At 39.1% G+C, this 20,820-nt stretch overlaps 1 pseudogene; it reads right to left on the reverse strand.

Moving 5' to 3' along the window:
- The window catches only part of LOC135220764 (irregular chiasm C-roughest protein-like), a 400,105-nt pseudogene that overhangs the window by 134,085 nt on the left and 245,200 nt on the right, over nucleotides 1-20,820 (reverse strand).

A 20,820-nucleotide genomic window follows, 5' to 3' on the forward strand; every position in this document is an offset into this window, starting at 1 on the left:
CAAGCGCGCGCGCGCATACACACAGGCACAGACAGACAGACAGACAGACAGACACACACACACACACACACACACACACACACACACACATATATATATATATATATATATATATATATATATATATATATATATATATATATATATATATATATATATATATATCTATATATCAACATACATTAAAATCACAAACAAAACCATATAAAACTAAACAAAAAGATAGGAAATGAAGCTCGAAAAGAAGAAGAAGAAGACGAAAACGAAGAAGAAGAAATTGATGAAGAAGAAGGATCGCGGGAAACCTAAAACAAACTAGAGTGAGATAAAACTGAAGAATACTGAAGGCGAACTAAAGCACATTCATGGCCGGTTGCTCACAAGAGGACTCGTTTCAAGGATGCGGCCCCTCGGGAAAATTGCAAACCATCCTTTCGGAAACAGGAACACTGCAGGACTATTCACGCAGGGGCGGAAGGGAAGACTCTGGGCGCTCAGAATGCAGGACTGAAAGGACACTTCACCAGCCTACTTGACCGACTATCGGGTTCATGATCTGTAGGTTTAGACTCGCTGATTTTTGAAGCATTTCAGAAGATAGAAGTCAAGCATGTACAATCGTCGATGGAAGAAGAAGAAGAAGAAGCAGACGAGGGCATAACAACACTGCTATCGTGTTAACGTTTCAGAAATCAGACAGTTCTAATGTCTTACAACACCTGCGGGATCTCCAATGTACCCAGGAATCAGAAATGAGTCTAATCATAGAGAACAGTGTTTCGTTTATTTATCATTACCACTGCTTAGCTCGCAATTTGCATTTTGACAGATGGGTGTTCGATTTTGTGGAAGGTTGCTTGGCATACTAGTGTCTGGTACGGTTACTCCATTTTTGCACATTCATAATAATAATAATAATAATAATAATAATAATAATAATAATGGTAACGTTATAAACACAAAAAGGACCCATGTTATTACTGCAATAACACTTCCAAGGACAGTCATTCTCAAACTGCTACGAGAAAAAAAAGTGTTACAATTAAATGCAGAAACATGAATTAATTTAGTAAACAATAATAGTACCATGAGAATCTAAACATTAATGAAAATGCAAACACAAACCTAGCAAACACGTAACAGTTAAGAAAAGTTGACAATAGAAGGAGAACTGTGAGAAAAACAATATTTTTCTCTCTCAATGTTTCCTATGTTTCTATCTCTTAACTGTTTTAGGACTTTGCTCTCAATGTTTCCGCTGTTTTAAATTTCTGTGTTTAACTTTTTCTCTCGGTGTTCTGTTTCAATTTTTTTTCTTCCAATGGTTCTTGTTTGTGACCGTTCTGCTTTTAACATGTTGTTACTCCTTACGTGTTTGCGTATTTTCAAACATGTTGACATTCTTATGCTTTTTATTGTATTTATTAATTCATTGTTCTGTAGTGAACTTTACGAATTTTTGTTTTCACAGGCTGAGAATGACGCGAGAGAGTGTCTAAGACAAATGTCCTTCCAATGAAAACGATGCGGGTCCGTTTGGTGTTTAAATTCATTACTTTCATAACAATAAGTATCAAGAAGGTCCAAAGAAATCTAAGGATTTCTCCACCAAACTAGAAATGGAAAGATAATTCAGATATAAACCTTAGGACAAAGGCCAAGCGCTGGAACGCATGAGGTCATTCAACGTTGAAAGAGAAATCGAGAGTAAAAAGGTTGTAAAGGTGGATGAGCAGGAAAACCTCGGTGGTGCATCATGAAACAATTGTTAGGAGAGGGTGGCACGCAAGATGGAAGAAAGATAATATGAACGGAGGTACAGTAAAATGAATAAAGGGGATTATTGGTAAGGGCCGAAGGGACGCTGCAAAGAACTCAAGTGATGCCTGCAGTGCACCACGTGAGGTACCCTAAGGGCACTACTTCCTAACGGAATAAGAATCAAAAGAAGGGCATCACAAAGACCCAGGTTCTGGTAGAGCCAAAACACCAGATTAAGGAACAGATGATTATCTTCATCACAAGCTAACTTACAAAAAAACAAAAAAATGTAACAGACAACGTGGGAGCTAAGTAATCAGCAGTCTTGTAAATCAAACTCCAATATCACTTGAGTTCATCCCTCGTCAAGCATCAACGTCAAGAATCGTTTGGATTTCAGGGGCTCAAATTGTGGGCAAATTTGGTGTTCTCTTATTTGCTTTGCCATGATGTCTCTCTTATAAGGTGCTGCAGATTTATAATAATAATAATAATAATAATAATAATAATAATAATAATAATAATAATAATAATCCATAAAAATATCATAATAGGAGAATGTTTTAAATGTAAATACATATTAGAAATTTATATACAAAACGTTTTGCATATGCAATATAATTTTATATTTATACCACTGGATGTCTCCACTAATAATATAATATTAATAATAATAATAATAATAACTTACCCGCAATCGTAATTTCTTGATAAGCTGGTACATAATCTTCTTTCAGAGTTAAACCCCCAGTTTTTTCAACCAAACATTTTACGCTTTTCTGTTAATCTATGTAAAAAAAAATCAGCGAGGCCTTTGGCGGCAACTTAATCATTCTAAAAAAAGAAAAAAGAAAATAAAAGAGGACGTTTTGATAAGGAGCATCTGCCCCCAACTTCAAAGCGAGACGCCGCGCGCCTCCTTTGTAAGGATTCGTACTAACAGCGCCGTTTCTGGAGTCTTACGTAGGATTGTGGATATACCGGTTGGTGGGACCATAGCGTAAAATGTATTGGGTTACTGCGTTACCCTTTCCCGTACACCCTACACCGCCAAACTCTCTCTACCTCTTGCGGTGAGGGGCACGTTCGTATACATTTAACGGGGCGGTTACGGGTCAGTGTGTGTGTGTGCGATTTCTGTAGTTCACGGTCGGGGTTTCTGGTTTTATTCTGTTCGTTCGTGTGTGTTGCTGCGCTTTTGTTGAATGTGGATGTATGTAATGCAGGAATCTCTACTGTCTGGGATTTTTCAAGCATCAGTCTCAAAATTATCATGACTGTCCATGTAATGATAATAATAATAATGGTGGTGGTGATGATGATGATGTGATGATGATTATCATTATTATTATCATTATCATTATACCCGCATGTGGACTTACAGAGGTTTTAAGCATTTTGTGGTTGGCTGTCGGGACGCAATTTCAACAGCCGAACAAAATCCGCCTAAAATAATAATAATAAAATAATAATAATAATAATAATAATAATAATAATGAATAATAATAATAAGTATGTATACATAAATACACATTCAATATAAGTATTTACTTGCACAAATATTTGCGCACGTATGTATACGTCTCTCCCATCGTGCAGATACGTGCAAGCCTGTATGTCCATACTACGTTATGATAAGCATGAGATTACCGCATTCATGCAGAGCACTGGTAAAGTAATTACCGCGGCGCTTTTTCTTGCCGTAATTGTTATCATCCCGGTTGTAATTGAAAACAGGATGGCGTAATAATAACGCAGGGTAATTCGATTCATGATGTAACTAATCCAATTAACTTGCCTTCATCAAGAGTGTATCAGGGGCAGGCCACAGGCGCGTCCACGTTTTTGATGACGTGAAACTATTTGTTATGCAAGCTGCAGATTTTGAGTCAATTTTCTTTGTAAGAATGACACAGAGTCGGGATTGATCCTCCTGAAGAAGGCAGCAGTCAATCATTCGCAGTCAATCAAGCAAGTGTTGCTTTGACATACAACTGCAGAGGGTCTCATTCATGTTTACACATAGTGAAACATGTCAAAACAGGCAGTAGCAACTTGTCACATGCCTATAGCAAACAAGCTTATCGGCAAAGTGTCGCATATATATATATCGCAAAACAAGTTGAAAGCCCGACCACGCGACAAGTTGAAAGCACGAGCACATCGGCAACTTGTCGCATACATGTTGCAAACAAATTGAAAACATGAACACTTCAGCAACTTAGTTCAAAGCAGGAACACATTGGCAACTTGTTGTATACACATCACAAAAAAAGTAGAAAACATTAACTTATCGGCAACTTGTCGTATACAAATTGCAAAACATGTTGAAATCACAAACACATCAGTAACTTGTTAGATACATGTTGCGAACAAGTGAAAGCAGGAACTCGTCGGCAACTTGTTGCATACACATCACAAACAAGTAGAAAACATGAACTTATCGCAAATTGTTGCATACATATCGGAAACAAGTTGAAAGCACGAACACATCAGCAACTTGTTGCATACGTATCGGAAACAAGTTGAAAGCACGAACGCATCGGTAACTCGTCGTATACATGTTGCAAAGAAGTTGAAAGCACGAACACATCAGCAACATGTATACATATCACAAACAGGTTATCAACAAGTTAGCAACCTTAAGTAGAAAACGAATCTTCGGCATCTGCAAATTAACCGTATGGATCACTTGGTGAAACTACAATTAAGTCGTTGACTTTTATTCAACCTTTTTTGTGATGTGTGATTAGTCGCCGACGTGTTTTTATGTCATGTTTTATCCTTTACGCTTACCTGGCCGAACCCCTCCCATTTTAATTAGGATATGATGGCATTATGACAGTGCGGTGATCAGTCAAATATAAGTCTTCCCTATTCTCTCTCGCTGTGACCCACTGCAGTGAACTTACAACTAGCTACCTATAGAAACACGAACGAATATGGTTTTCAGGAAACAGGCACAAAACACTCCCATTTTCACCCAGGATCCGACCCGGAACTCTTGCTAATGAAACAAAATTTGTACTACTTAATTGATTAAAAGTGTAGGAATGTGTGTACTATTATGAAGGAAAACGCTTTATCTTTGGACCACTGAAGAACGCAATTCATCCAGAGCTAATTCTGCTAATTTCTCTCTCTCTCATCACGAAAGCAACAAAGCGAGTGAATTTCCTACTATGAGTGATTTAACCAGTGGATGTTGGCGGCATCAGGATCACAACATCGTGAATCCGAGGCCGACAGTCAGCTCACCTTGCCATCCTTCTGCCAGGAACAGGTGCCTTGCTTATTGTATATCTTGCAGGGCAAAACGGCATTGCCCCCCGGGTTGACTTCCGTTCTGGACGGTTCCTGGTTCCACGTTTGGACTGCAACGGTGCCTAAAGGGAAGAGGAAGAGGTCGTTAATAATAATAATAATAATAATAATAATAATAATAATAATAATAATAATAATAATAATAATAATAATAATAATAATAATAATAATATGCTTTACCCAATCGTACGCAATGGAGATCCATGAGAGAAAGCTCAGTGCATTAGCCAGATGAAGCAAATCACGGAATATTTCTCAACAAAATGTACTGAAAATGTCATGCAATTTCGTATCAAATACACAAATTTTGGCACGAGAATATGCGTTTTAATCTAGCCTGAAATGATTTTAATTTTTATTTAATTTTTTAGACGGCACAACTGTATAATAAATATTTTCACAGTGTATCTGAAAATAATAAACGTGATATAAATATAAATGATATAATCAATAATGCAATTCATGTCACCCTAGTATGTAATTGTGCCACTCAGTTACAACCCGACGGAGTAGTCCATAAATCACCACTCCACATCACTACATCCGAGTAACGGCAAACACGCAAATACCATTAAGTAACGGCGCATAACATATCCCCTGCCCTCTTCGCCCCATCAATTCCAGGTAACGCAAAATAAGCAAATAAAATGAAGTAATGGCACTTGCCATATTTCTTCCTCGGCGTAAAACGTGGCGAGGGGCGTTTACGTAATATTGCCTTTTATAACGGGTCTGGATAGCATATATGCAAATCCGTGATTTAAAGCAATATATCTTTCCGGAATTAGGAGGTCCCATATCAGCTGCTGGCACACGCCACTGGGGGCGGATTTCGCAGTCAATGAAGGTTCGGCAATAAACAGCCTCGACGCCTGAACAACTCTTTTAAAATATGTCCGTTTTCAAAAGCACCTTCAAAGTGTCAACAATAGTAAGTTTCAAAGCCGCCTTCTTTTCGAGACGCATTTCTTAGTAAACTGTGATTTTCTATATTTTATGTGTTTGCCTGTCTTTGTCAAAAACCACTGAGTACGAAACCAGTCTCTGCAACGGTTATGGCTTCACATGACTCACTTTATTTCCCCCAACATGCATGTATAGAAGGTATGCGCTAAAGGTTCCATAACGAATTTTATTGAGAGAAGGTGGAAAGTCAGTTCCCTTTAGCAATGCGTTTAACTGCCAATGATGTTTTGTATGTTCCGATGACAAGTGCTACCCACGCATCACATTCACAGGCAAATGCTTTACAAACTTACGAGGTATGTCTCGTCCAGCGAATGGTTGTAAAGAAAAAGTTGTAAAATGAACGATTTCGCTCAAGTAAATGCCTTCATACACGTACAATCGACGAAGCTTACTTGTGAACAAGTCTTTATTGAAAGGAGTCTTTATTTTCCCCGGTTAGTACAATTGTACTCGTTCAAGATGTGTGAAATTACTCTCCAATGTCTTTGGGTTATTCATTTTCTCGCCAATCCTCTCGCTAATTATAAACATGACGCATTTCTGCATACTACATGCATGCTTGTGCCAAAAGTAATTTTATTACTTCGAAACGGGTCAACATATGCGAAGTTATTATACTTATAAGAAATTATTGCGTTGCAATTCAAACTGTAAGTCATGCGATTTATAATCTCGTATACCCTCAAAATTCTTCAAGTTCACTTAAACGCTAATAAAACTTCATGGATGAAAGTCTCAACAGCAACAGAACCCACCACAATGCCTAAATTTCGAAGTTGGGGTCACGGTGATGAAAACGGCCCCCAGAAAGTTGATAGAATTTTGTGTGTGCGTGTGTGTGTGTCTTGCAGGTCACTGCATTGAGTAGTTGCCAGAAACCATTATTTCATTATCCACGCAGGACTAGAAATATCTTCGAGGAATGAGAGAGAGAGAGGAGAGAGAGAGAGAGAGAGAGAGAGAGAGAGAGAGAGAATGGGAGGGGGGAGGGGAATGCGGAACTGTGATTTACCTGCTGGTATTTTTCATTACTGGTTCGGGAGTACGCAGACCTTTTCATTTCGTATTTGAGGTAATAAACTGGTTCCTGGTGGAGTTCACTTATAACCGGCCGAATTAAAAGTAAATACCCCAGGGGAAGCCAAGGTATTGTAGTCGTTTTCAATTGCGCAGCAAGTTGACAAGCTTCCAAAATTTTTGGAACAAGAAAATAGAATCTAGCTCGGCCGGTTCGCCCGGGAATTGCAATGGCAACGAGGCTAATTGCAGAGAAAAGTAGCGCAATATTAATTCCAATTTGAGTTAAAGGCGGAAACGGCATATCAAATACCCCCGGAAGAAAAATGGGAAAGGGAAACGACAATCAGCGTTTTTCGAGTTTTTCCTCAGAGTCAGAAACTCAGGCGTCGTCATTTCAACTTCCCCAATCGTCACCTAATTACACAAACAACGTTTCCATCGTTAGGTTTAACTAGTTAAGTATTTTTCTCTGACCTCTCTCTCTCTCTCTCTCTCTCTCTCTTCTCTCTCTCTCTCTCTCTCTCTCTCTAAAACCGAAAGCTTGATCCTGACTGGCAATTTTCCTTCTAATCAGAAAGGGGTTGATAAGCCCTTGATCCAGAGAGCGTTTTTAGCATAATGGAAAACTGTCTGAGCATTTGGTAAATTCTTGTGGGGAGACTTTCGACCCTTGAAAAATCAAAATGGTGAATTTCCATATTAAGTTGAGACAATCTTAAGGTCTCCTAGGTATTCTTAATATGTTTATTTTATGTAATTTCAGGTAATATTGAGGGACTTTATCATAACCTACCCACACTGAGGATCTACAAGTCACGTGAATAGAGTGCATTATCTCAACAATTTGTTCAGTTAGCTTCGTGAACATTTTGGATACAAACAGAAATTCGATCGTTTGTTTATTTTCTTTTATTTATCAATTGTTCATTAATTTCCTATGGTTTAGTGTATTCTCATCCCTTGGTCACATTTTGTTTTCTTTACTGGTTGGCTCGTAGCTCGTAGTTATAAAGATGTGTCATACTGTGATAGTAATAACAAACCTATATTCAGTTTTGCAGACTCGTACACGTTCCTTTGTATATACCACACTAATTAGCAAAATTGAAACGTACAACAGGAGACAAAATTTCGATTGGTAGGTATTTTATAACAATGTCATTTTTATCGATTTATTTATTCACTTTTATTTTACTTTTTTTTCCTAAAAATTGATCTCTCCTTTCTGTATTTCCTATTACCTTCTGTTACTTCTTTCTCTTGAACACCATAACCTTTGGAAGCTTGAATTTCAAGTCAGTGGTCCCTGTGGCCTCGTTCCATATGAACATGGTTCATGTTTCTGTTTAAGATAATAGAATAATAATAATAATAATAATAATAATAATAGGATAGCTCTTTCTCCAAAAGAAAGCTTGCCAAAGGGGGAAATGAAAGTCACTGTGGATTTGAAGAAATTTGCAAGAAAGGTTAACCGAACCAGCTGCGTATTCTACACGGAGTAACCTTACATTCTGTACAGGTACATTCGGAGCCATTATGAATTCTGAGCATGGCCCCCAGAATAATCAGTCACTGGCACATTCCGAACAACTCGTGATAAGGGCTGGCAGCGCAAAGAGACATATGAGCTCTCGTGAAAATTATGAGGGAGACTTGATGAAAATATTCCCGAATTCCAATCAAACTTTAATCAAAATCAACTGCTGAATTACTCATGAGTTTGATGGCTTCCTGTATTTTACATCAGCGCATCCGGGACATTGAAAAGGGCCCCTGATTGGTTTTGCAATCAGGCATTGACTAATTATGTCAACTGTCACCAACGTTGCTGAAGCGACAATGTTGTGTATACGCGTAGCCCAGACCACACCGCACGTCATGAATCTTCGAAATGGTTGTAACCAGTTCGCCGGAATTAAAGCCATTAAATTCACTTTGAGAAAAAAATGACCATTTAATTTCATAGTCGATAAGGTAATCGAGGCCTGCTGCATTTCATTCCAAATGCTGAAAATACCAGCAAATTCTACATGCACACAACTTACACAAGATTTCAACTAGTCTGCATAACAATTAAAATAGTCACTGGACTCACAGCGAGGAGATAACAGTATCACATGTGACAATTCATTCTGCGGACAACAGCAAAACTATTCTGGGGACTAATTTAAAAAGATTCGTAAATTACTGATAAGTTTTATCGTTTCCAAAACCTAATTCATAAGATATGTTATTATTGGAGTAATTACGTAGCATGAAAAAAAAACTCCAAGATCAACAAAGAAATCTGGAAAAACAAAGAAAAAACTTTGAATTTCAGGTCAATTCAAATAAGTTAAAATGATCATACATCGCATCAAGAATGAAAAAAAATCCACCATATCAAGAAAATTTGCTAATTTTATCACCTCAAAATCATATACAGCATGTAAATAATTACTAGGGTGGCTGTGACTTACTTAAAAATGCTAAAAAAAAAAAAGGCGAAAATTTCCAGGAAAATAGCATCAAGGAAACGGTCGAGACATTCCTAGCAAAGCGTCGCCTATTTTCCCCGGGAGGTAGGAAAAGGCTACGCCAAGTTCTTCTTCGTAACAATGGCGTAATTTCGGGACAGAAATAGGCACTGACGCAAACGCTCCAATTCCTCCGCAAGTTGCGAAATTCTGCTCTTTTAATTGAGACGAACATCTTCCTTTTAAATTCTGTAGCCGATTTAATTTACTCGTAAAAATCACAACGACCCATCTTACGAGTGTGTCAGTCTCCCCTCAAAAGAGACTAAAATATGATACAATTTCTCGCTCACAAAAATCAGGCGACCGTCTGGGTAAATTTTGACCACGACATCTGCTGACACCACATCTCGGGCTCTCATCTTTCAGAAGGGTATACATGGGCGGGATCCACACCTCCCCCCCCCCCCCCCCCCCCCTCCCAAACCACGTACGTACAAGGGTGTCCAGGACACTTTGCAGAACGTTGGCAGAGAGTGACAGCTTGAAAAGACCTTCTCTCCTACACTGAACGATAACAACAATACATTTCCATTTCCCCCAAAATTTACTCTACTCCCAAAATTAACAATTTCAAGCGCGGGACCTACGTTACGCCCAGAGAACATGTTGCGTTTAGTTTTAAGCTTTTGTAGGTAGAGAACCGCGCCGCACATTTGTTGTTACAAACTGTTGATGAATAAATCTATTTCCTCTTCTCAATATTTTATATATATATATATATATATATATATATATTATATATATAGTATATATATTATATACATATATGTGTGTGTGTGTATGCGTGTGTGCATGTTAACACACACATATAGCTATATATATAAACACACTCACACACACACACACACACACATGTATATATATATATATATATATATATATATATATATATATATATATATATATATATATATATATCTATACTCAACAGACAGACAGAGACAGCTTATAGGGTAGAACTCAAACACGAACCTTGAGGAGGAGGAGGAGGAGGAGGCAGGATGGCGAAGGAAGAATGAGGAGGGGGGAGGAGGAGGGGGAGGTCTTAGGGGGAGGGGAAGGAGAAGAAGAAGAAGGGAAATCCGAGATGCGAAAATCACGGTGGTGATATACCTTTATGCGCAAAACGCTTCCCTCTGTACAAATATGACACAATATATCTATTTACATAAACCACCATCAGATATCAATAAAGTTTGTCTTTCAGGCCTAATGGCATTATAATAATTTCAATTCCTATAAAACCATCGTTTCACTTTACCAGCTTTTATTATACTTGCTCAGCGAACTTGATGTTTCTTTTCCTTTTGCGTGGGAACTTCGGCGTATTGGAAAATTCATGTCGATGTAATTTCCAGGTAAGTGGGAGTCTTAAAAATTCATGTATTCAACAAAGTTTGACCTACACTCTCGACGAGAAGATTTAAAAACTCCATCACATATATAATGTAAAGGCCAGCGCAAAAGACCCTCGGTAATGAGAGAGAGAGAGAGAGAGAGAGAGAGAGAGAGAGAGAGAGAGAGAGAGAGAGAGGGGGATGTTGTAACTTAAATATCAATAAAATATTAATGAATCTGAATGTGTATTTCGAAATCACACAATTCATTAGCCAACCTCCGCCAATTTCTCATCCGTTCTGCCATGGCAAAACCCCCCCCCCCCCCCTCAACCCCCCCCCCCCCCCCAGTTCCCCTTCCCTTGATAAAAAAAAGAAAAGAAAAAAACTTGCCACGTAAGAAAGAAATAAAAAAAATTAAAAAAAAACGCTGGTTTAATCTCAATTCGTCCTTATTAAAAACGATCAGGTTAATCATCATCTTGCGCAATTTCCCGATTTTTCTTGCAGGTAAATTACTAGGTATCGCAACTTTGTTGCTTTAAGTTTAAATTAATGCAATTACTTCCAGGTCAGGAAGGGAACAGTTGAATTTCCATCGACTGATCGACTGGTTTCTCTGTAGACTGATGTCACAACAGTAATGGTTACCGAGTCTTTCATGATCACTGACTATATCTGGAAAAAACAATGGGTCCTGATAAAGGGTACCTGACAAATCGTTCATTCAGTTCATAGAGTCTTCACACATGATTCTGATTCCACTTTAATCAGTAGGCCCCAATGCTGAATGGATCCTCTACCTTAAAATGGCAAAGACAACAAAAACCGGCGTCAAACGAATCTCAAACAAACTCACTGATGCACCAAAAAGGGCAACCGAAATCAAGAGAGCCTTGTCCATTGAAAACCAGCCATTCGCTAAAAGACTACAATAGAATTTCCTGTATTCCTCAGCAAACGGAGAACAGCATTAAAGAATGACCGATATGAATTTGCACATTTATATGATAAAGGTTTACTTGGTAATATTTAGGCTTATCATTTCAGAGTAGACTTGTTACCCTCGTCATAATCCCTGTCTGTTGAAAATTACATCTGACTGAGCTCTTAGGTTACATTATTTAAAGAGGCTCTTATAAGTTACGAGCAATATAAATCGAGTAAAAAATGCGCCGATTTTCTTCGGCGCAATCCCGTTTTCTGTAGTGTATGAAACTTAGTGTATGAAACTTTCAGCCACGGCACAGTGGTGGCCTGTGTTGCTGGTACCTATAGCGGTGCCAGACGTACTGGTATAGCTAACTTTAACCTTAAATCAAATAATAAAAAACTACTGACATTAGAGGGCTGCGATTTGGTAGGTTTCATGATTGGAGGGTGGGTGATGAACCTACTAATTTGCAGCCCTCTAGCCTGTGTAGATTTTTAGATCTGAGGGCGGACAGAAAACGGGCAGACGGACAGACAAAGTTAAGTTAAGTCTTAGTTTGACCAGACCATTGAGCTGATTAACAGCTCTCCTAGGGCTGGCCCGAAGGATTAGACATTTTTACGTGGTTAGGAACCAATTGGTCACCTAGCAACGGGACCTACAGCTTATTGTGGGATCCGAACCACATTATATCGAGAAATGAATTCCTATCACTAGAAATTAATTCATCTGATTCCACGTTGGCAGCGCCGAGAATCGAACTTCAGACCACCGGATTGGTAGCCGAGCGCGAAAACCACTCGTCCAACGAAAAACTCGGACTCACAAAGCTATCAATAGCTTCCTTTTGCAAAAAAGTAAAAATTGGAATATACTAAGGAAGAGCTTTGCACGGTAAAAGGTGTGTGTCATGCACTACGGGTGATGTCATTTGACAAATTTACTGAGATCATTTGAGAAACTTGCCGTTTTTTCTTCATGTTTTCTGCGTTCATCCTCTTGGGGACAGTACTAAACACGGCGTACTACCGCTGAGCTTTTCTGTAGAAACTCCCAGCAAATGATTGTCGAATGCCTACCCATAGCAAAGGCTAAAAAACTCCCTTTAGAAACAACACAATGACTGATAACGTAGTTAATATTGTACGCACATTCAAACTCCGGAGGTATTTGCTCCGGAAAATCACGACAGAGCGTGAAAAAGTTTTCGCTCGATAGATGTGATGAGGTTTATAATGAAATTCTTGAGCTCCCGCCCGGTTGTTCAACAACGCAGTTTTTAGCGGGGAGAAGGTAATAAGTTATTATTCTGGGGGGAGGGGGTGGGGTCGTCTCTCGCGTCTTTTTCATCCAACAGAGAGGAGCTTTTTGAGTTGTGAATATCTGCAGACAAGGGCGAAAGAGCAATGTGTTAAGGTAATGTTCAGGAGAGAGCTTTTTTTATATGGTATATCTACAGTATTATCTTTACGTGTGCGTGAAAATTACCTTACCATCAGGGGAAGGTTACCTACACCACTAGTCTGCATATCGGTGAAAGTTCAGTAATTAAAGACTGGTCATTATTGTAAAATTCCGCCACTTACTTCGGACGCCATCACCAGACAACCTTCTGTGGTGACCAAGGTAAGGGGAAGAGCCTGCTACCACTAACCTCACTCTTCCCGAAGAGACGGCAGCTTCGGGAGAAAATAACGTTAACCTTCTGAACCAAGTACCGCACAGAGGAAGGTTAAATTGCTGAATCGGATGGAATATAAAATTAAGGCCAAAGGCCAAGCGCTGGGACCTATGAGGTCAATCAACGCTGAAAGGTAAACTGAGAATCAAAAGGTCTGTCAGGCTCAACAGGAGGAAAACCTCTCAGCTGCACCATGAAAAATTGTTAGGAGAGGGTGGTTCCTCATTGGACGAGTGGGTTGCGTGTTCGCCTATCAATCTGGTAGCCCGAGTTCGCTCGGCGCTGCCGCGAATGCGGAACCAGAGGAATTTATTTCTGGTGATTAGAAATAAATTTCTCGATATAATGTGGTTCAGATCCAAAATAAGCTGTAGGTCCCGTTGCTAAGTATCCAATTGGTCCCTAGCCACGTAAATAAAAATCTAATCCTAGGAGAGACGTTAATCAGCTCAGTGGTCTGGTAAAACTAAGATATACTTAACTTCATTTTTGTTAGGAGAGGTTGGAAAGTAAGATGGAAGAAAAAGAATATGAACGAAGGTACAATAAAAGTTATAAAAGGGGTTGCAGATACGGGACGAGAGGATGCTACGAAGAACCTCAAGCAATGTCTAGTGTTAAATAGCTGAAAGCGGATGTAATTGCATTTACAAAATTGTCAGTTTACTTCTTTTTCTCGAATGGCTATTCCGACCAGTGTTTGATTTTTCACGCGACAATATCATAAGATCAATGATATAAGTTAGTTTCAAAAAGATATTTTAACGTGCTCCTGTTCTAATAACTTTCTTTAAATGACTACCAACTCGGTTATTAGAACAGTTATACAAAATCTTTCTTAATCACGTTTTGGATTTTTGTTGATAACAATGGTGGGTCTACACTGCAGCAAAGACTTCCTGCGCAGGTTGAATGCAAGTCAACGATTTACTGGTAGTCCTAAGCAACTCTCATAGGGGTTTTCAGCATTTGCAAAACTTTCGTTCTCCACTTTAGATGGCTGACATGTTTTCAACCTGTCTAAGGTAAATATGCCATAAGTTGCCGACTTGTGCTCATGATATGTTTTATTTTAGAGCGAACGCACTCTAGATAAAAAAAAAATAGTACAGTGATTAAATAAAATAATAACTACGACATTTGGTCACAAGTGCTATGTTGGAAAAGTTTCATAGTCGCAAACCTCACCGATAACTCTTTACGTAAACTAGTAAAAAATGACTAAATAATGACTTGATGTCATTATGATGAAATGAATGATGTGAGGTGCTAAAAACACGTATTATAACAATTTCCAAGGCAAGCTTCAAACACGACGAAATTTAACAAAAGCTACGTGGTACATCATGCACTAATAACGGCTGTGGAGTAGTAATCGCGCCTCATTAGCAGCAACCTTATGGAAAAAGTAACAATTACAGCAACGTTTGACGACTACGCCCCTCCAATCCAAAAAAAATAAAAAGAAAACGACCTTGGGCGAGCAATCAGTGACGACCCTTGCAGAAGCAATAAAGATTCAGCAACGATAAAAAAAAAGGAAAAGGCAGCAGTAACACTAACAGGAGAGAGAGAGAGAGAGAGAGAGAGAGAGAGAGAGAGAGAGAGAGAGCTGTTGCACAGAGGCAACAAGAAGACCTAAGACGAGAGAGCTGGCAATTTCACACCTCACGACCCGGCTGTATCGCGCCCGGAAACACTAGACGAAAATTGTCTCATTGCTCAACGACGGAGAAAACTGAGGGGTAACGGGATGGGGAGGGGGTGGGGGAAGGGTTAACGGGAGGGAGAAGGGGTGAGGGAGGGGTAAGAGGGTGGGAAGGTGGGGGAAGGATTTAGGAAGAGGTAGGTAGGTAGGTAGGTGACACAGGTGAGGGTATAGTACTCTGAAGAGGGGACGGGAAGAGAGAGAGGAGAGAGAGAGAGAGATAAAGGGTTATGGCGAATAAAGAAGAGGGAAGAAAGAACATGGCAGGGAGAGAGAGAGAGAGAAAAAAAAAGGAGTGAAGGGAAGGCGAAGAAATAGTGTAGGGGATGAATGAAAAAATAAATTAACGCACGACGCAGAAACAAGAGCAGTAAGAAAAGAAAGAGAGAGAGAGAGAGAGAGAGAGAGAGACTTCAGGTGTGGTTGCAGAGAACGAGAGAACGACCATTGAATGCGGTTATGGAAGCGAGAGAGAGAGAGAGAAGAGAGAGAGAGAGAGAGAGAGAGAGAGGCCCCCTTCAGGTGTGGTCGCGGAATTTAACGACCATGAAACGCCATAGTTGAAAGGCGTTGGGGCAAAGATGCCTTGTGATGGAGGACCTAGACCACTTTGCATTCACGTCGTCCAAAGACTGCCGAGGGGAGATCGCTGGCGTCCTCGAGGGAGATGACGAAGCTGACGGCTATGGCGTTCGGGAGAGAATTAAGGTCTATGGAGCGGGAACGAAAAACAAGTGCGTGTTTATCAGAACATTTAATCGTCTCCACCCCCCACCCCCATACATAAAAAAATATTCCTTTACCTACGGCAGGTGGGGCAGGGAGTCTTTGTCGAGTTTAAACTTTTGAAAGACTTGATGACATATCAATAATAAATAAATTATTATAACATGATCCTTCTCTTGATGGTGCGACTGTTAACTGCGATCATATGATGATGTCACATTTGTAAATTACAAATTGCGGCCATACAGATAATTCCAGAGCTGTACATTACTCCTGGTTATTAAATGACTAGCTCTTAAGCAGTTATCTTATATATAATATATCATGAGTAATATAAAAACAGAATTCCGTATAGAGCGGTTATTCGTTGCGACAATTAGCAATCCAAGCACCTGAAACAACGAAAAAAGGAAACTGAAGCACAGTAATGTACGGATATTAACATAATATCAAGCAGTTCTTTCATTAAAATTCCGATTGACATCATATACACTGAGGATGGCGTTGTACAAACAGTAAAGCATGTTTATTCACATCTTTACACGAGATGTGAGGTTTTAAATCTTACGACCCTGTCTCTCTCTCTCTAGCTTGTTTCTTGAGATGGCAACTGGCTACCAAGGTTTGTTGTGCCTTTGTTAGCTTCAGTATTGAGATATGGACCGGGCTGTGAGTCCAGGGTCGTTGATCAACGCCAGTGCTTCAGAGGGCACCCCGAAACACTTCCTGAGTGCTGGAAAGGTAACTCCCGCTGGAGTCACCAGTTATTAGGAGAATAACGTAGAGTGATTATATATCTATATATATATATATATATGATATATATATATATAGTATATATGATATTATATGGTGTCGCTGTTTCGTTTCCCGGTACCGACAGTTATGATTTCTTTAAAAAAATCTTTGAAGATGGACCACAAGGCTTTGTAGTGACAAGCGTATCCAGAAGAGAGTAAAGAATTTGAGAATATAAGAGAGGATTGTAGCTATTACAATTTCATATTATATATATATATATATATATATATATATATATATATATATATATATATATATATACCTATATTATACCGCGAGACGAGGCATTTCACAAACTGCCTGGAATATCGACAGTTAGAGAAATGCACTTATCAATATAGGGACATTTGATCCCCCCGGGAGCTAGTACTAAACAAGGCGAAATACATTTGACCCCGACGGGCTAGTACTAAACACGGCAAAACATTGTAGTATGTGAGCTACTGTTTCGCCGTGTTTAGTACTATCCCCTGGCGGGATCAAATGTCCCGAAATGCATTTCGCCATCTGCCCGAGATTTCAGGTCTATTCGCGAAATGCCGGGTTCCGCTATCTACCCGTAACGCATATATGAAATGTTTCGTACTGATGGAAAGGCGGTTAAGCATTTAAAAGACACGAGGGAAGCAGTTAACAAACGATCGTAACGACGACCAAACCGACAGATACGTAAAAAGCCGGGACAGAGTATACATACCCTACCGGACAGCAACGTGCCCTGCACTGCTCCAAAAATGAAAGAAAGAAAGAAAAAAAAAAGATCCCTGGCATTGAATGTCAAGAGACAAACCCAACTCTTACACTCTTTTTCCCCGGTCGGATAAATCCTGCCAGAGGGGCAGCAGGCATTTTTGCTTGTCCACTCTGATAGGATCACGAAAATCCCAACAATTGACAGCCTTGCCTACCCCCCACCCCCAAAATGTTTGCCCAACGGATCCCGGTGTCGAGTTACTAAACAACCCATTGCCCCACTCATGCCCCCATTTTGCAATCCCTTCCCGACATCAAAAGGTGTTTTATTGCTCTATCGACTGGGCCAAGCGGGGTTTTTCTCTCTCCCTTTTATGCCCTTCGGCCATCAGATATTCAACACTGAAACTTTGGCTAAATTATCTCTAGGGGGGAATGTTTTCAAACTACTCTCTCTTCTCTCTCTCTCTCTCTCTCATTTGAGTAAAACTAGAATTTATCAATTTCCTCTAGTCGTACATTATCCTCGTCTTGGTTTTAAACCTTCAGTATGAATCGGCCATGAGTTAAACACTCCGATTTCCTCATCAATTCGAGATACAGCACTACAGTTCTCTCTCTCTCTCTCTCTCTCTCTCTTCCACACACACACACACACACAGACGCACAAATGTTATTCAAATGCTTTACTGCAATGAGGGCTAAAAAAAAAAAAAAAAAAAAAAAAAACTGAAGTAAAGATATGATAGTAGAAGCTAGTTTTTTTTTTTTTTTTTTTTTTTTTATCCCAGTCCCATGTGATGAACAGAAATCTTCCTTAATCTCTCTTCTGTTATGGCATGAAAAATGATCTCATGAAAAACGATCTTGTGAACAAATGATCTCTTCCTTTCGTTTGTCCTCTCCTTTCCCCCCCTAAGGGATGAGAGACCCCTTTCCCTCACCCCTTCCCCCTACACACACAAGTGCGCGCGCACACCACCCTAAAAAAACACACAAACACATACACACGCACACAAAGCTTTGGTTTTCAGTTCCACGCATGCAAAGCTGTGGGTAACAATCCCCCCCCCCAAAAAAAAAAAAACAAAATAAACAAAATAGATGGGACAAAATTCTCCACGCACATACACAAAGAGGTGGTTTACACTTTCCCATTTACAAACCAGTTGGTCTCAACCCACCACACACAAACACAAACACACGCACGCACGCACACAAAGCTGCGTGTTGCATGTGTCTTCTGAGGACAAACCTCTCAATAAAAATTGCTCATTTCTCTTCGCGCAAAAGGCGTTTCATGCAGTCTCTCTCTCTCTCTCTCTCTCTCTCTCTCTGTCTCTGTCTCTGTCTCTGTCTCTGTCTCTCTCTCTCTCTTTTCCCTTGCAGAGGGCAGCAACCTGCTATTCCTCTCACGGTTTCCCCTCAACTTTCAACCGATCGTAAGCCTTTACAGGGAAATGCTTTCCCCTCTTTCTAGTTACATCAACTCTAAGCGTGTTTTACTTCATCTCTCTCTCTCTCTCTCTCTCTCTCTCTCTCTCTCTCTCTCTCTCTCTCTCTCTCTGCTCATTGGAATCTCCTTAAAAAGGTTTTCCCCAATAAACCTAATCATCTTTATTCGGCTTCATTGAGGTGCCATACTATCCATTTTTTTCTATCGGCTTCATGAGCGCTCGTTCCTCTTTCAAAGTCAGCAGGACAATTCAGGGAAAAGTAATGGCTTCTGCAGAAAAGTGGAATGAAGATATAATACCGGTAGGAGGCAAGATCTTCCAGCATTTCACAGATTGGAAATGGGGGAGGGGGGGGGAAGGGAACGCTATGATTATTATTAACATTATTATTATTATCATACTATCATTAATATCAGGCTATTCATTATGTGAGCACATTCGTATGACCTAATCCAAAACAATGTCGGGTATATACGAAACTTTCCCGGAACGGATCCACCCGTCGCGAAAAAGGGTTGACATGAAGTGCAGAGAGAACGACCATCAAAACGAATACACATCAAAGCAGCAAAACAAAGAGGAAAATCTAATGGGGGGAACAGGAGGAGGAGGATAGTCCAACTTAATGGGAAATTCAGCTTAATGGGAAGTTCATGGGTGACTGAAACGATTCCCGCACCGGATCATGGGCGGCAGAGGAACCGGATGACGACATAATCATGGAAAGGGAAGCAATAAATATAAGGGAAGAGAAAAGTGGGAGAAGGGAAGTGAGAGAGAGAGAGAGAGAGAGCGGGGGGGGGGGGGGGAATGAAGATGATGCGCCAGCATCCAGCGCATCGTGCAAAAAAGATTGAAACTAAAAGGAAATAACAAAGGAAATTGATAACCACAAAAAGCCATAAACCACAATAAAATAAGACTTGAGAAATATCAAAAGTCTTCCAAACTTTTCTTGTCCATTTTCAGGAGGACAAGGCCTTTTATTTATGTACTCTTACATACATAAATGCATATGCATGTTTGCAGTTGCACAGATGCAAGTGTATTTATACATACCGTAATATACATTTATGCAAAATTATGTATTTGGTTTCATTTCCTCTCTAGAATACCATACCAGCTCAAGAGCAAGAATTAAAAGAAGATTATTTTTCTTCCTTTTTTGGATTTTCAATGGAAAAAAATACCAAAAAAACTAACCAATAAAAGCAAGAAAAAAGGCCACAGAACATGAAAGTAAGGAAAGGCGAAATGAAAGTCAAACAATAAATGTAAAGCAAGACCAGAAAACTGAAAGTAAAGCAACAAACACAAAGAGAGAGGAAAAGGCAACAAGACAAAAACGATAAGCATATCATAACAATAAGAGTCGACGGAAAGAGACAAAACGAAATGAAACGAACTACTAAAATAAAATGAACAAATGAGGGAAGTGATGTTATGAAACAAAACTGAATGGCGAGATACTCGTGGATTACGGGGGATTAAGAATTCCACAAATTCATATATTTAGTTTGGAGGAGGAGAATAAATTTTAATCAGCGGTGAAGAATGTGAAAACGTGGAAAATATAAAGAATCCTTCGGTATTAATTAAAGCCAAAACAAGATATCAGTGCATTGACCCTGCATTATGCAGACTGCATAATTCTTTTTGTACGTGCACATACTGTACGTAAACTTATTTTCACACAAACAAACATATATATTTGTTTATATATATATATATATAAATATATATATATATATATATATATATATATACTATATTATATATACATATATATATATATATATATATATATATATATATATATATATATATATATATATATATATATATATATATATATATATATATATATATATATTATATATATCTATA

This window comes from Macrobrachium nipponense, chromosome 2, assembly GCF_015104395.2.
Source record: "Macrobrachium nipponense isolate FS-2020 chromosome 2, ASM1510439v2, whole genome shotgun sequence".
NCBI classification, from domain to species: domain Eukaryota; kingdom Metazoa; phylum Arthropoda; class Malacostraca; order Decapoda; family Palaemonidae; genus Macrobrachium; species Macrobrachium nipponense.